The sequence below is a fragment of the Chanodichthys erythropterus genome, chromosome 20 (genome assembly GCF_024489055.1).
Source record: "Chanodichthys erythropterus isolate Z2021 chromosome 20, ASM2448905v1, whole genome shotgun sequence".
NCBI classification, from domain to species: domain Eukaryota; kingdom Metazoa; phylum Chordata; class Actinopteri; order Cypriniformes; family Xenocyprididae; genus Chanodichthys; species Chanodichthys erythropterus.
Window position 1 is genome coordinate 307,049 of NC_090240.1, and position 15,927 is coordinate 322,975.

Here is a 15,927-nt window from a genome sequence, read left to right on the forward strand (position 1 = left end):
GTCATTTAGAAAACGGCCATGGTCGAGTGCCCCCAAAAGCCTGTCGTCCCTGAAGGAAAACTCAGAACTTTGCGAAACCAGGCGAGCGCACGCAACACCCGATTCCATAAAAGGGGCGTGCAAACACACACGGAGCCACAGACAACGCTACGACTGTTAGAAACCACAGGTTCTCTCGGCACCACCTAATCTTCTTTCAACCAGTATGTCCAGGGGAGAGCGCGAACGCAGTCCCCCACTACCATAAATTATGCAGTCGAGATTCCCACATTTGGGGAATTCGCAGGGGTCAGCACAACCGGAGTGCAATGGCCGAGCCTCGCCCTGGGTGAACCACCTTCCTGATCATGGTGTCTCCCCTGCCAGGTAAGTATGAGTCCCCAGGCCTCCAGTCAGAGGCTACCCTATCCCTCTTTGCCGTCCTCATCAACGGTGACCCCCTCCCCCACCCCAAGCAAAGGAAGGGCGTGTCCCTTCCATTACTTGACTGCGATTTCCGTGACCATGCCTTCAAGCCGGCAAACTGCCAAGCACCTACAGGTGCTGGTCGTATGATTAGAATGTCATCAAAAAGTTGATTTCTTTCACTAATTCCTTTCAAAAAGTCAAACTTGTATATTATGTACATTGCACACAGACTGATATATTTCAAATGTTTATTTCTTTTAATTTTGATGATTATAACTGACAACTAAGGAAAATCCCAAATCCGGTATCTCAGCAAATTTAGAATATTACTTAAGACCAATACAAAGAAAGGATTTTTAGAAATCTTGGCCAACTGAAAACTATAAACATGAAAAGTATGAGCGTGTGCAGCACTCAATACTTAGTTGGGGCTCCTTTTGCCTGAATTACTGCAGCAATGCGGCGTGGCATGGAGTCGATCGGTCTGTGGCACTGCTCAGGTGTTATGAGAGCCCAGGTTGCTCTGATAGTGGCCTTCAGCTCTTCTTAATTGTTGGGTCTGGCATATGGCATCTTCCTCTTCACAATACCCCGTAGATTTTCTATGGGGTTAAGGTCAGGCGAGTTTGCTGGCCAATTAAGAACAGGGATACCATGGTCCTTAAACCGGGTACTGGTAGCTTTGGCACTGTGTGCAGGTGCCAAGTCCTGTTGGGAAATGAAATCTGCATCTCCATAAAGTTGGTCAGCAGCAGGAAGCATGAAGTGCTCTAAAACTTCCTGGTATACGGCTGCGTTGACCTTGGACCTCAGAAAACACAGTGGGCCAACACCAGCAGATGACATGGCACCCCAAACCATCACTGACTGTGGAAACTTTAGGCTGGCCCTCAAGCGACGTGGATTGTGTGCCTCTCCTCTCTTCCTCCAGACTCTGGGACCCCGATTTCCAAAGGAAATGCCAAATTGACTTTCATCAGAGAACGTAACTTTGGACCACTCAGCAGCAGTCCAGTCCTTTTTGTCGAGGCGCCTCTGACGCTGTCTGTTGTTCAAGAGTGGCTTGACACAAGGAACGAGACAGCTGAAAACCATGTCTTGCATACGTCTGTGCGTAGGGGTTCTTGAAGCACTGACTCCAGCTGCAGTCCACTCTTTGTGAATCTCCCCCACATTTTTGAATGGGTTCTGTTTCACAGTCCTCTCCAGGGTGCGGTTATCCCTATTGCTAGTACACTTTTTTTTCTACCACATCTTTTCCTTCCCTTCGCCTCTCTATTAATGTGCTTGGACACAGAGCTCTGCGAACAGCCAGCCTCTTTTGCAATGACCTTTTGTGTCTTGGCCTCCTTGTGCAAGGTGTCAGTGGTCGTCTTTTGGACAACTGTCAAGTCAGCAGTCTTCCCCATGACTGTGTAGCCTACAGAACTAGACTGAGAGACCATTTAAAGGCCTTTGCAGGTGTTTTGAGTTAATTAGCTGATAAGAGTGTGTGGCACCAGGTGTCTTCAATATTGAACCTTTTCACAATATTCTAATTTTCTGAGATAGTGACTTTGGGATTTTCCATAGTTGTCAGCTATACTCATCAAAATGAAAAGAAATAAACATGTGAAACCTCTCAGTCTGTGTGTAATGAATGAATATGATATATACAAGTTTCACTTTTTGAAAGGAATTAGTGAAATAAATCAACTTTTTGATGACATTCTAATTATATGACCAGCACCTGTACACGAGCTGCGGTCCTTTAGACCAGTGGTTCCCATCAGTCAGGCGTGTTTGATTAGATGTCTCCCTGATCAAACACACCCGATCCAACTCATCAGCTCGTTGGTAAAGACTCCAAGACCTCAGACGGGCGCATCAGACAAGAGTGACATTCAAGACGTGCAGTGCTGGTTTGGGAACCGCTGCTTTGGAACAACGGCGACCGTTTCATAAGGGTGCGAGACGGTGCCACCCTGCCAGCCACCCCACCGCAGGTACATAGAGACTCCTTGTGAAGCTCCAGCGACATTCCCTCTGCTATTAACCACAACGATTTGCAGTCCCCCAAAAGGGGAAGCACACCGTTCCTGGAGACACTGCAATACCAGGTCGATGCGTGGAGTGGACGGAGCAAGCCCCGGTTCCGGCTCCATGAGCCAAAAATCCATTTAATATGTAGTCCCCAGATAGGGGACGTATCAGATATTAAACTGATAAGAACAGATACTACACTTGATCTTAGCCAAAAGGCCGAGAAGCGATGCCGTTGCCAAGCAGTGGGGGCAGAGCCGGCAAAGGCGACGCCCATCTGGGCCGCGGTGGGTTTCGTACTTTGCCTCTAGGACCACTGCTGTCGATCAGATCGTTTGTTAAATAGTGGAGATGATTTGAAACAACCTGCTTTCGCGAACTGGTCCTAGGTTTTTCCATCGACCTCCACAAAAGCACCGCAGTACAATTCTCTGGACTCCCTAGGTCGTTCTTGATCAGGAGGGGGGGAAAAAAAAAAAAGCTCAACTTTAACATTTGGATAGTGTGACGAGTCCCTCGTTCTTCCTGCTACGGCCGGCCAGTGGGTGTGGCTGGGAGACTCATCAAGTGAACCATGTACACCCGTGCTTCCCTCTATAAAGCTTGGGCTTTGTTTGGCGTGGTGTGTTGCTTGCTCCTGGGTGCTTTGGTTTTGATTTTGGTCTTTGTTTATTTTGAGTTCCTTATTCATTTAAATGTGGTTCTGTATGATGTTTGGTTATTGATGTGTCTGACAGAAATTGTGTTTGGTTTTGTTGATTTCTGGTTTCATATATTTTCTTATTTATGCTGATAAATCTCTTTTCGTTGCAACCTACCAAGCTGCCTATGTCCTCCGTTTCATTTGTCACGGCTTTGAGCCGGTCGTGACACTAGCGACCACGGGGTCATTTAGAAAACGGCCATGGTCGAGTGCCCCCAAAAGCCTGTCGTCCCTGAAGGAAAACTCAGAACTTTGCGAAACCAGGCGAGCGCACGCAACACCCGATTCCATAAAAGGGGCGTGCAAACACACACGGAGCCACAGACAACGCTACGACTGTTAGAAACCACAGGTTCTCTCGGCACCACCTAATCTTCTTTCAACCAGTATGTCCAGGGGAGAGCGCGAACGCAGTCCCCCACTACCATAAATTATGCAGTCGAGATTCCCACATTTGGGGAATTCGCAGGGGTCAGCACAACCGGAGTGCAATGGCCGAGCCTCGCCCTGGGTGAACCACCTTCCTGATCATGGTGTCTCCCCTGCCAGGTAAGTATGAGTCCCCAGGCCTCCAGTCAGAGGCTACCCTATCCCTCTTTGCCGTCCTCATCAACGGTGACCCCCTCCCCCACCCCAAGCAAAGGAAGGGCGTGTCCCTTCCATTACTTGACTGCGATTTCCGTGACCATGCCTTCAAGCCGGCAAACTGCCAAGCACCTACAGGTGCTGGTCGTATGATTAGAATGTCATCAAAAAGTTGATTTCTTTCACTAATTCCTTTCAAAAAGTCAAACTTGTATATTATGTACATTGCACACAGACTGATATATTTCAAATGTTTATTTCTTTTAATTTTGATGATTATAACTGACAACTAAGGAAAATCCCAAATCCGGTATCTCAGCAAATTTAGAATATTACTTAAGACCAATACAAAGAAAGGATTTTTAGAAATCTTGGCCAACTGAAAACTATAAACATGAAAAGTATGAGCGTGTGCAGCACTCAATACTTAGTTGGGGCTCCTTTTGCCTGAATTACTGCAGCAATGCGGCGTGGCATGGAGTCGATCGGTCTGTGGCACTGCTCAGGTGTTATGAGAGCCCAGGTTGCTCTGATAGTGGCCTTCAGCTCTTCTTAATTGTTGGGTCTGGCATATGGCATCTTCCTCTTCACAATACCCCGTAGATTTTCTATGGGGTTAAGGTCAGGCGAGTTTGCTGGCCAATTAAGAACAGGGATACCATGGTCCTTAAACCGGGTACTGGTAGCTTTGGCACTGTGTGCAGGTGCCAAGTCCTGTTGGGAAATGAAATCTGCATCTCCATAAAGTTGGTCAGCAGCAGGAAGCATGAAGTGCTCTAAAACTTCCTGGTATACGGCTGCGTTGACCTTGGACCTCAGAAAACACAGTGGGCCAACACCAGCAGATGACATGGCACCCCAAACCATCACTGACTGTGGAAACTTTAGGCTGGCCCTCAAGCGACGTGGATTGTGTGCCTCTCCTCTCTTCCTCCAGACTCTGGGACCCCGATTTCCAAAGGAAATGCCAAATTGACTTTCATCAGAGAACGTAACTTTGGACCACTCAGCAGCAGTCCAGTCCTTTTTGTCGAGGCGCCTCTGACGCTGTCTGTTGTTCAAGAGTGGCTTGACACAAGGAACGAGACAGCTGAAAACCATGTCTTGCATACGTCTGTGCGTAGGGGTTCTTGAAGCACTGACTCCAGCTGCAGTCCACTCTTTGTGAATCTCCCCCACATTTTTGAATGGGTTCTGTTTCACAGTCCTCTCCAGGGTGCGGTTATCCCTATTGCTAGTACACTTTTTTTCTACCACATCTTTTCCTTCCCTTCGCCTCTCTATTAATGTGCTTGGACACAGAGCTCTGCGAACAGCCAGCCTCTTTTGCAATGACCTTTTGTGTCTTGGCCTCCTTGTGCAAGGTGTCAGTGGTCGTCTTTTGGACAACTGTCAAGTCAGCAGTCTTCCCCATGACTGTGTAGCCTACAGAACTAGACTGAGAGACCATTTAAAGGCCTTTGCAGGTGTTTTGAGTTAATTAGCTGATAAGAGTGTGTGGCACCAGGTGTCTTCAATATTGAACCTTTTCACAATATTCTAATTTTCTGAGATAGTGACTTTGGGATTTTCCATAGTTGTCAGCTATACTCATCAAAATGAAAAGAAATAAACATGTGAAACCTCTCAGTCTGTGTGTAATGAATGAATATGATATATACAAGTTTCACTTTTTGAAAGGAATTAGTGAAATAAATCAACTTTTTGATGACATTCTAATTATATGACCAGCACCTGTACACGAGCTGCGGTCCTTTAGACCAGTGGTTCCCATCAGTCAGGCGTGTTTGATTAGATGTCTCCCTGATCAAACACACCCGATCCAACTCATCAGCTCGTTGGTAAAGACTCCAAGACCTCAGACGGGCGCATCAGACAAGAGTGACATTCAAGACGTGCAGTGCTGGTTTGGGAACCGCTGCTTTGGAACAACGGCGACCGTTTCATAAGGGTGCGAGACGGTGCCACCCTGCCAGCCACCCCACCGCAGGTACATAGAGACTCCTTGTGAAGCTCCAGCGACATTCCCTCTGCTATTAACCACAACGATTTGCAGTCCCCCAAAAGGGGAAGCACACCGTTCCTGGAGACACTGCAATACCAGGTCGATGCGTGGAGTGGACGGAGCAAGCCCCGGTTCCGGCTCCATGAGCCAAAAATCCATTTAATATGTAGTCCCCAGATAGGGGACGTATCAGATATTAAACTGATAAGAACAGATTTTTTTTTTTTTTTTTGAAAAGTTTTATTGTCACCATTTTCAATCTTTCACTTTTTCACACACATTTTAAAACATACTCAGTTCCACACATTTTTTTTTTTTTTTTTTTTTAAAACGGAGGTGACACAATAATAAGTAACGTCAGCCATTGTGTTTTGTCTTGTTTGTTTCAAGTCCATTTTGTGTGTGTGTTAAAATGTGTGGGCATCTTAAAAGTAAAATACAAAATTTAAAACAAGCATCTCGTTCTTTTTTCTCTAATAAAATCCAATTTCATTTGATAAAACACAATAAAAACAACAATTAATAGCCTTTAAAAGTCCTCTGTTGTGCAAAACCGGGGGTGAGTCCTTAGCAAGAATTAGTCCATTCACCCCACTCTCCAGAACAGGCACGTGAGATGCCACTTCATGGGCTCAGCGGAGATCCCCTCTCCTCCGGCCCGCTGGCCCGCTGTTCCCGTAGCCAGATTGGTGAGGGTGCATCTACGGGCGGCCAGGGCTGTTGGCGGCCGGGACCCTCTCCGTGCGACCCCGGCCCCCCCGTCCGAATATCGTCGTCCGGTACACCCTGCAGCATTGATGTTATCCTTTAGCTCGCATGCATGGAGGGTCACCGTAACGCCCTTCCCTACCAGCAGGTTTCTGGTGGCCCAGATGGCATCCTTGATGACATTGAGGGTGAGCCAGAGCGAGGTGAATTTCTGTGCCGTCAAGTCCTTCAAGCCCCGGCCCACCCCAAGGATGGCGAGCTGGTACCCGAACTGGGCCCCACCCGCTGGTAGGCACGGGAAATACAGGGGGCCGGTTTTGGCCCACAGGTCCCGCGCAGCGCCGCACTCCCAGAGCAGGTGGTGGACGGTCTCCGGGGAATTGCAGCCGGACCGAGGGCAGGTGGGGTTTTTGGCCATGCTTCTGGAGTGCATAACTGCCCTGACCGGGAGGATCTCATGAGCCACCATCCACGATAAGTCCTTGTGCCTGTTCTGGAGAGCGGGGTGAGCAGCGTTCCTCCAAACTTGTTTGGCCTCACGTAATGTGAGGCCTGGAACTGGACTCACCGGTTCCCGGTCCTGCACAAGAGAGATCAAAGATGCTTGTGATTAGTTAAAATGGTGACATCTTCACTTTCTAAAAAGTATTTCTTTAAAAACTTTTTTATAAAACTGTACTCTTTAGGCAAGTTAAAAGACACTGGGGTTTTCAAGTCCACTGGTAAAATTTTCAATGTTCTTAGGTAAGACCCCATCCAAAATCGCGCCATTGCAGCCGTCTTGTTTTCTTTGGATGGGGTCATGGCATAACTAATGTGCAGGGCGGTGAAGCGGCTGCCTAAAAACAGGTGGGGGTCTGGGAGGCCTTTTCCACCATTCTCTGGCCTTTTCTTCACGATCTCCCTCTTCAGGCGCTCCCACTTAGACCCCCACAGGAAATAAAACACCGCCCTCTCCAGCTCCGCAAGGAATCGCCGAGGGGGACTAAAAACAGAACAGACAAGTAAAATTAGAGGTAAAATCACAGATTTAAAAATTAAAACCTTGCCCTCAAACGTCAACTGTCTTAGTCCCCAAAACCCCAGTCTTTGCCTAACTTTCCCTAACATGTCAGTCCAGTTTCCCCGTCCTCCACCCTCGCTGTCAAATTTTACTCCTAAAACTTTAAAATCGTTGTCTTTAAAAGTCAAGTCGAGTTCACCTGTGTCTATGTCTCCCCACGGCCCGAAGAGCTGGGCCTCGGACTTGTTCCTGTTAAGCTTAGCGCCCGAGGCCCGACCGTACCAGTCAGTCAAGTCCAAAGCTCTTCGTATGGATAAAACGTCCGTGGCTAAAAGAGTTACGTCGTCCATGTATAAAACACAGGTCGCCGTCAGTCCACCCGTCCCAGGCACGTCCAGTCCTTTGATCCATTTATCCCTTCTCAAGATCTGTGCCAGTGGCTCAATACAAGCCACATACAAAAGAGGAGATAAAGGACATCCTTGACGGACACCACTGTGGATATTCACAGATTTGGAAAGATGCCCGTTTACAAGGATTTTGCTGACTGTTCCCTTGTACAGCAGTCCCACCCAGGCTATAAATCTCTCTGGAAACCCCATTTTTTGCAGTACCTGAAAAAGGTACTGGTGCGAGACTCGGTCAAATGCTTTTTCAAAGTCTAAATTTAGCACCACTAGCCGAATATTTCTGTCTCTCGCATAACAGATGGAGTCTCTAATCAACACTAGGCTGTCTGTTATCTTCCTCCCTGGTACGGCACAGGCTTGATCCGGGTGGATCACGTCTTCTAAAACAGTCGACATTCGTTTGGCTAAAATTTTACTAAAAAGTTTGCAGTCAACATTTAAAAGAGAAATAGGTCGCCAATTCTTTAAGTCAGTCTTGTCTCCTTTTTTCCCCAGAAGCGTCACTATCCCTATTCTAAAGCTGTCAGGGAGTCTGTCGAGTGTGTCAAACTCTTTAAAAACTGTGAGTAAGTCGTGTGCTAAAATATCCCAAAACGTCACATAAAACTCTAGGGGTAGTCCGTCTAGTCCTGGGGATTTTCCCCGCTTAAAACCTCTAAGAGCTTCTTGCATTTCTAAAATAGTAAAATCTTGGGATAAAAGCGTGTGTTGTCCCTCCAACTTTTTCTCTATAAAAGACAACACTTCTTTTAAAATCTCACTGTTTGTTCCCTTAATACTGTATAAGTCCTCATAAAAATGTTTCTATTTCATTTAAAATTTCCTTTGTCGTGTTTGACTCCCTCCCTCCAAAAGTTTTTAAAGTTGTGATTGCCCCTCCCCGCGTTATGACCTTTTTAAAAAAGTACCTGGTACATTTTTCACCTTCCTCAATATCTCTTTCTTTACTTCTTAAAATAATTCCTTTGTTTTTTATTCGGATAGAACAGGTTGACATTTCTCTTTTTACTTCTTTTATTTCTTCACTAAAATCAAAACCATTATTAAAAAGATTAAAATACCTCTGTAATCGCTTCTGCAGCCCCATCATGCGGTTTTCTTCCTTTTTCTTTTTTTCCTTCCCTATCTTACTAAAAAACTCTTTTGTCCGTCCTTTAACCATCTCCCACCATTGTGCTCGTGTCTCATAGAAGTCTTGGAGAGTTTGCCATTGGCTAAACTGCTCCCTGTATTTTCTAACTACCTCCTCATCCTCTAACAGGGAGCAGTTTAGCTTCCACAAACCTCCACCTACCGTCACACCAACAGGAAGTGATAGAGTGCAGGACAGCATGGAGTGATCTGAAAAAAAGAGGGGGGTTAATCTAGCATCGGTTGGCGGGAAGTCACGTGTAAAAACATAGTCTATTCGAGAGGCTCTGGTACCATCACCATTAAACCAGGTGTAGCCCGCCTCTCTTTGATGCATTGTTCTAAAACAGTCAACTAATTTAAAATCTTTGACTAAACCTTGTAATAAAACCGATGTCTTGTCCACCCTAAAATCCTCTGTTGCCCTTTTCCTGTCTTTCTGAGTTAAAACACAATTAAAATCCCCTGCCACAACTAAGGGGACTCTGCCTAGCATGTGGGGCTGCAAGTCTTCTAAAAGTTCATACCTCTCGTTTTTTTCTGTAAAACCATATACATTAAGAACATTAAAATCTCTACCTAAAAAAGTCAGTTTTGCAAGAGTTGCCCGCCCGTCTCTCACCACTGTGCTACCCTTCACCAAGATATGGGGGTTATTAATTAAAATTGCAACACCATCGTTCTTGTTAGAATTTGACCCACTCCAAATGGAAGGGCCTTGAGTCCACAACTCCTCCCACCTCCTGTAACTTGTTAAAAAAGGTAAAGCACATTCTTGTAATAAAACGACATCTGACTTAAAAGACTTTAAAAAGGATAACACGCTCTGTGCTCGTATTTTGCTCTTCACACTTCTCACATTGATTGTGGAGATAGTGAGAGCCATGAGCAGTATGGTTAAAAATACAAACTTATCTTTTGTCTTGAGATTAAAAGGGAAACAGAATTACAGAGGCAGAACATTAAAAACGGATTAAAATCATGTGTTGAACTGTGTCACTAGCTCCTATCTTAACCCAGGGGGCCCGGGATCAGGAGGGCAAGTGCCTGATTCCTCAAGAGCCACAGAGGGAAACTCTTGTGACTCTTTCGGTGTCGATGTTCTTAGCTTTATGTGCAAAAAGGACACTTCATTGGGGGATTCTGAGGGCCACATACGATCCAGATCTTCCGAGGGGGAACTATCTGGATGATGCGTTACCCTCAGCTGTTTCTCCTCTGTATGTGACAGAGGAGATCCCGCAGGCCTTTTCTGCACCTGAGCATTTGGGAGTGTACAATCAGTCTCACTCCCACTTGATGGCATACTTATCTCAGAAACGGTGTTGAGGGAGGAATCGGTCTCCTCCTCACTCTCTGTTTCTTGGACTTTTCTGTCAGGGGAGGAGGGGACTTCCTCTCCCACCATGTCTGACTTTGCCTCTTTGGCCGCCCCACTTCCTCCTTCCTGTCCAGTCCCTGAGGTTGGCTGGAAATTCAAATTTCCCGCCAAAACCTCAGGCCCCGCCTCCTTGTCTCTTTGTTCCTCCATTTCCTCTTTTTGTGGGGCGGCCATCTTGTTTCCTTTCAACTTGTTGGCAAAACTCTTAGGGCAGTCTCTGTAGAGATGGTTTGTTTCTCCACAAAGATTGCACCGTCTGCCATTGGTACAATCATCAAAACTGTGACCAATTTCTCTACACTTCCCACATACTAACTCTTGGCATGCTTCAGCGAGATGCCCAACTCTGCCACACTTCCTGCACAGTTTAGGCATTCCTTGATAATGTATGTAGCCTCTGTTCTCTCCAAGCACAATCATGGAAGGCAGATGTTTCAGGCCCTGGTAGCCCCCAGCGTCTTCCCATTGTTTAATGGGAATTCGCCAGGAGCATGTCCAGATGCCATCTTCATCTAACACTTTGACAGGCTGGCCTCGAACAGTGCAAAATCTACCCAACCAGACACAAATATCATCTCCAGTCACTGTTTCATTAAACATCCTGACAATCACAGTTTTAAGTGTGTTATCCGATAGTTTCTCCACAGTGAACATGGAGAACTGGGCTTTAACTGAATCAAACCTTTGCCAAAAGTCATTAAGAAGGGCAGCAGTTTTAAAACTTACATCAAATCCTTTGTTCTGAGGCAGAGTCATCAATACAATTTAAATCATCACATTTAAAAGCTAAGGTCTTTTGGATCAGCTTCCTGGAAAAGTCCATGCGGGACATTCCCAGGAGCTTCCCCTCAACCTCCCTAAATAAAAGCGAACGCTGTGGTGCCTCCGCACGCCGGCACGGGCAGCCGACATGATGGAGACACCAACAGCCTAAAACAAACCTTAAAACAACAATAAATACATTACCAAATAAATAACCAAATAAATAACTAAAGGACCTTACCTTAAAACAGCTTGTTCGCAAAAACAGTAGCAGCAGATTTCAATATACCTCTCAAAAGTTGTGCGACTCGGGATATAAAAGATCTCGAGCCAAGTAACCTCCAAGAGGCGATCGCAGTCTCAACCGTCCAACCAGACACTTGATCTTAGCCAAAAGGCCGAGAAGCGATGCCGTTGCCAAGCAGTGGGGGCAGAGCCGGCAAAGGCGACGCCCATCTGGGCCGCGGTGGGTTTCGTACTTTGCCTCTAGGACCACTGCTGTCGATCAGATCGTTTGTTAAATAGTGGAGATGATTTGAAACAACCTGCTTTCGCGAACTGGTCCTAGGTTTTTCCATCGACCTCCACAAAAGCACCGCAGTACAATTCTCTGGACTCCCTAGGTCGTTCTTGATCAGGAGTGTGGGGAAAAAAAAAAGCTCAACTTTAACATTTGGATAGTGTGACGAGTCCCTCGTTCTTCCTGCTACGGCCGGCCAGTGGGTGTGGCTGGGAGACTCATCAAGTGAACCATGTACACCCGTGCTTCCCTCTATAAAGCTTGGGCTTTGTTTGGCGTGGTGTGTTGCTTGCTCCTGGGTGCTTTGGTTTTGATTTTGGTCTTTGTTTATTTTGAGTTCCTTATTCATTTAAATGTGGTTCTGTCTGATGTTTGGTTATTGATGTGTCTGACAGAAATTGTGTTTGGTTTTGTTGATTTCTGGTTTCATATATTTTCTTATTTATGCTGATAAATCTCTTTTCGTTGCAACCTACCAAGCTGCCTATGTCCTCCGTTTCATTTGTCACGGCTTTGAGCCGGTCGTGACACTAGCGACCACGGGGTCATTTAGAAAACGGCCGTGGTCGAGTGCCCCCAAAAGCCTGTCGTCCCTGAAGGAAAACTCAGAACTTTGCGAAACCAGGCGAGCGCACGCAACACCCGATTCCATAAAAGGGGCGTGCAAACACACACGGAGCCACAGACAACGCTACGACTGTTAGAAACCACAGGTTCTCTCGGCACCACCTAATCTTCTTTCAACCAGTATGTCCAGGGGAGAGCGCGAACGCAGTCCCCCACTACCATAAATTATGCAGTCGAGATTCCCACATTTGGGGAATTCGCAGGGGTCAGCACAACCGGAGTGCAATGGCCGAGCCTCGCCCTGGGTGAACCACCTTCCTGATCATGGTGTCTCCCCTGCCAGGTAAGTATGAGTCCCCAGGCCTCCAGTCAGAGGCTACCCTATCCCTCTTTGCCGTCCTCATCAACGGTGACCCCCTCCCCCACCCCAAGCAAAGGAAGGGCGTGTCCCTTCCATTACTTGACTGCGATTTCCGTGACCATGCCTTCAAGCCGGCAAACTGCCAAGCACCTACAGGTGCTGGTCGTATGATTAGAATGTCATCAAAAAGTTGATTTCTTTCACTAATTCCTTTCAAAAAGTCAAACTTGTATATTATGTACATTGCACACAGACTGATATATTTCAAATGTTTATTTCTTTTAATTTTGATGATTATAACTGACAACTAAGGAAAATCCCAAATCCGGTATCTCAGCAAATTTAGAATATTACTTAAGACCAATACAAAGAAAGGATTTTTAGAAATCTTGGCCAACTGAAAACTATAAACATGAAAAGTATGAGCGTGTGCAGCACTCAATACTTAGTTGGGGCTCCTTTTGCCTGAATTACTGCAGCAATGCGGCGTGGCATGGAGTCGATCGGTCTGTGGCACTGCTCAGGTGTTATGAGAGCCCAGGTTGCTCTGATAGTGGCCTTCAGCTCTTCTTAATTGTTGGGTCTGGCATATGGCATCTTCCTCTTCACAATACCCCGTAGATTTTCTATGGGGTTAAGGTCAGGCGAGTTTGCTGGCCAATTAAGAACAGGGATACCATGGTCCTTAAACCGGGTACTGGTAGCTTTGGCACTGTGTGCAGGTGCCAAGTCCTGTTGGGAAATGAAATCTGCATCTCCATAAAGTTGGTCAGCAGCAGGAAGCATGAAGTGCTCTAAAACTTCCTGGTATACGGCTGCGTTGACCTTGGACCTCAGAAAACACAGTGGGCCAACACCAGCAGATGACATGGCACCCCAAACCATCACTGACTGTGGAAACTTTAGGCTGGCCCTCAAGCGACGTGGATTGTGTGCCTCTCCTCTCTTCCTCCAGACTCTGGGACCCCGATTTCCAAAGGAAATGCCAAATTGACTTTCATCAGAGAACGTAACTTTGGACCACTCAGCAGCAGTCCAGTCCTTTTGTCGAGGCGCCTCTGACGCTGTCTGTTGTTCAAGAGTGGCTTGACACAAGGAACGAGACAGCTGAAAACCATGTCTTGCATACGTCTGTGCGTAGGGGTTCTTGAAGCACTGACTCCAGCTGCAGTCCACTCTTTGTGAATCTCCCCCACATTTTTGAATGGGTTCTGTTTCACAGTCCTCTCCAGGGTGCGGTTATCCCTATTGCTAGTACACTTTTTTTTCTACCACATCTTTTCCTTCCCTTCGCCTCTCTATTAATGTGCTTGGACACAGAGCTCTGCGAACAGCCAGCCTCTTTTGCAATGACCTTTTGTGTCTTGGCCTCCTTGTGCAAGGTGTCAGTGGTCGTCTTTTGGACAACTGTCAAGTCAGCAGTCTTCCCCATGACTGTGTAGCCTACAGAACTAGACTGAGAGACCATTTAAAGGCCTTTGCAGGTGTTTTGAGTTAATTAGCTGATAAGAGTGTGTGGCACCAGGTGTCTTCAATATTGAACCTTTTCACAATATTCTAATTTTCTGAGATAGTGACTTTGGGATTTTCCATAGTTGTCAGCTATACTCATCAAAATGAAAAGAAATAAACATGTGAAACCTCTCAGTCTGTGTGTAATGAATGAATATGATATATACAAGTTTCACTTTTTGAAAGGAATTAGTGAAATAAATCAACTTTTTGATGACATTCTAATTATATGACCAGCACCTGTACACGAGCTGCGGTCCTTTAGACCAGTGGTTCCCATCAGTCAGGCGTGTTTGATTAGATGTCTCCCTGATCAAACACACCCGATCCAACTCATCAGCTCGTTGGTAAAGACTCCAAGACCTCAGACGGGCGCATCAGACAAGAGTGACATTCAAGACGTGCAGTGCTGGTTTGGGAACCGCTGCTTTGGAACAACGGCGACCGTTTCATAAGGGTGCGAGACGGTGCCACCCTGCCAGCCACCCCACCGCAGGTACATAGAGACTCCTTGTGAAGCTCCAGCGACATTCCCTCTGCTATTAACCACAACGATTTGCAGTCCCCCAAAAGGGGAAGCACACCGTTCCTGGAGACACTGCAATACCAGGTCGATGCGTGGAGTGGACGGAGCAAGCCCCGGTTCCGGCTCCATGAGCCAAAAATCCATTTAATATGTAGTCCCCAGATAGGGGACGTATCAGATATTAAACTGATAAGAACAGATACTACACTTGATCTTAGCCAAAAGGCCGAGAAGCGATGCCGTTGCCAAGCAGTGGGGGCAGAGCCGGCAAAGGCGACGCCCATCTGGGCCGCGGTGGGTTTCGTACTTTGCCTCTAGGACCACTGCTGTCGATCAGATCGTTTGTTAAATAGTGGAGATGATTTGAAACAACCTGCTTTCGCGAACTGGTCCTAGGTTTTTCCATCGACCTCCACAAAAGCACCGCAGTACAATTCTCTGGACTCCCTAGGTCGTTCTTGATCAGGAGGGGGGGGGAAAAAAAAAGCTCAACTTTAACATTTGGATAGTGTGACGAGTCCCTCGTTCTTCCTGCTACGGCCGGCCAGTGGGTGTGGCTGGGAGACTCATCAAGTGAACCATGTACACCCGTGCTTCCCTCTATAAAGCTTGGGCTTTGTTTGGCGTGGTGTGTTGCTTGCTCCTGGGTGCTTTGGTTTTGATTTTGGTCTTTGTTTATTTTGAGTTCCTTATTCATTTAAATGTGGTTCTGTCTGATGTTTGGTTATTGATGTGTCTGACAGAAATTGTGTTTGGTTTTGTTGATTTCTTGTTTCATATATTTTCTTATTTATGCTGATAAATCTCTTTTCGTTGCAACCTACCAAGCTGCCTATGTCCTCCGTTTCATTTGTCACGGCTTTGAGCCGGTCGTGACAATAGCGACCACGGGGTCATTTAGAAAACGGCCGTGGTCGAGTGCCCCCAAAAGCCTGTCGTCCCTGAAGGAAAACTCAGAACTTTGCGAAACCAGGCGAGCGCACGCAACACCCGATTCCATAAAAGGGGCGTGCAAACACACACGGAGCCACAGACAACGCTACGACTGTTAGAAACCACAGGTTCTCTCGGCACCACCTAATCTTCTTTCAACCAGTATGTCCAGGGGAGAGCGCGAACGCAGTCCCCCACTACCATAAATTATGCAGTCGAGATTCCCACATTTGGGGAATTCGCAGGGGTCAGCACAACCGGAGTGCAATGGCCGAGCCTCGCCCTGGGTGAACCACCTTCCTGATCATGGTGTCTCCCCTGCCAGGTAAGTATGAGTCCCCAGGCCTCCAGTCAGAGGCTACCCTATCCCTCTTTGCCGTCCTCATCAAC

The 15,927-nt window shown here is 46.7% G+C and overlaps 6 non-coding genes and 1 pseudogene across 6 annotated transcripts; all 7 read right to left on the bottom strand.

Moving 5' to 3' along the window:
- Positions 1–210: 210 nt before the first annotated feature.
- LOC137009901 (U1 spliceosomal RNA) lies at positions 211–374 on the bottom strand. Its single transcript, XR_010892989.1, has one exon. It is a non-coding gene; the product is annotated as a U1 spliceosomal RNA (small nuclear RNA).
- Positions 375–2,470: 2,096 nt separating this feature from the next.
- LOC137010098 (U2 spliceosomal RNA) lies at positions 2,471–2,661 on the bottom strand. The gene has a single exon (XR_010893176.1). It is a non-coding gene; the product is annotated as a U2 spliceosomal RNA (small nuclear RNA).
- An 865-nt stretch (positions 2,662–3,526) lies between these two features.
- LOC137009902 (U1 spliceosomal RNA) lies at positions 3,527–3,690 on the bottom strand. The gene has a single exon (XR_010892990.1). It is a non-coding gene; the product is annotated as a U1 spliceosomal RNA (small nuclear RNA).
- A 2,095-nt stretch (positions 3,691–5,785) lies between these two features.
- On the bottom strand, positions 5,786–5,965 carry LOC137010219 (U2 spliceosomal RNA; annotated as a pseudogene).
- A 6,427-nt stretch (positions 5,966–12,392) lies between these two features.
- LOC137009903 (U1 spliceosomal RNA) lies at positions 12,393–12,556 on the bottom strand. Its single transcript, XR_010892991.1, has one exon. It is a non-coding gene; the product is annotated as a U1 spliceosomal RNA (small nuclear RNA).
- A 2,095-nt stretch (positions 12,557–14,651) lies between these two features.
- LOC137010099 (U2 spliceosomal RNA) lies at positions 14,652–14,842 on the bottom strand. The gene has a single exon (XR_010893177.1). It is a non-coding gene; the product is annotated as a U2 spliceosomal RNA (small nuclear RNA).
- An 864-nt stretch (positions 14,843–15,706) lies between these two features.
- On the bottom strand, positions 15,707–15,870 carry LOC137009904 (U1 spliceosomal RNA). The gene has a single exon (XR_010892992.1). It is a non-coding gene; the product is annotated as a U1 spliceosomal RNA (small nuclear RNA).
- Positions 15,871–15,927: the final 57 nt, after the last annotated feature.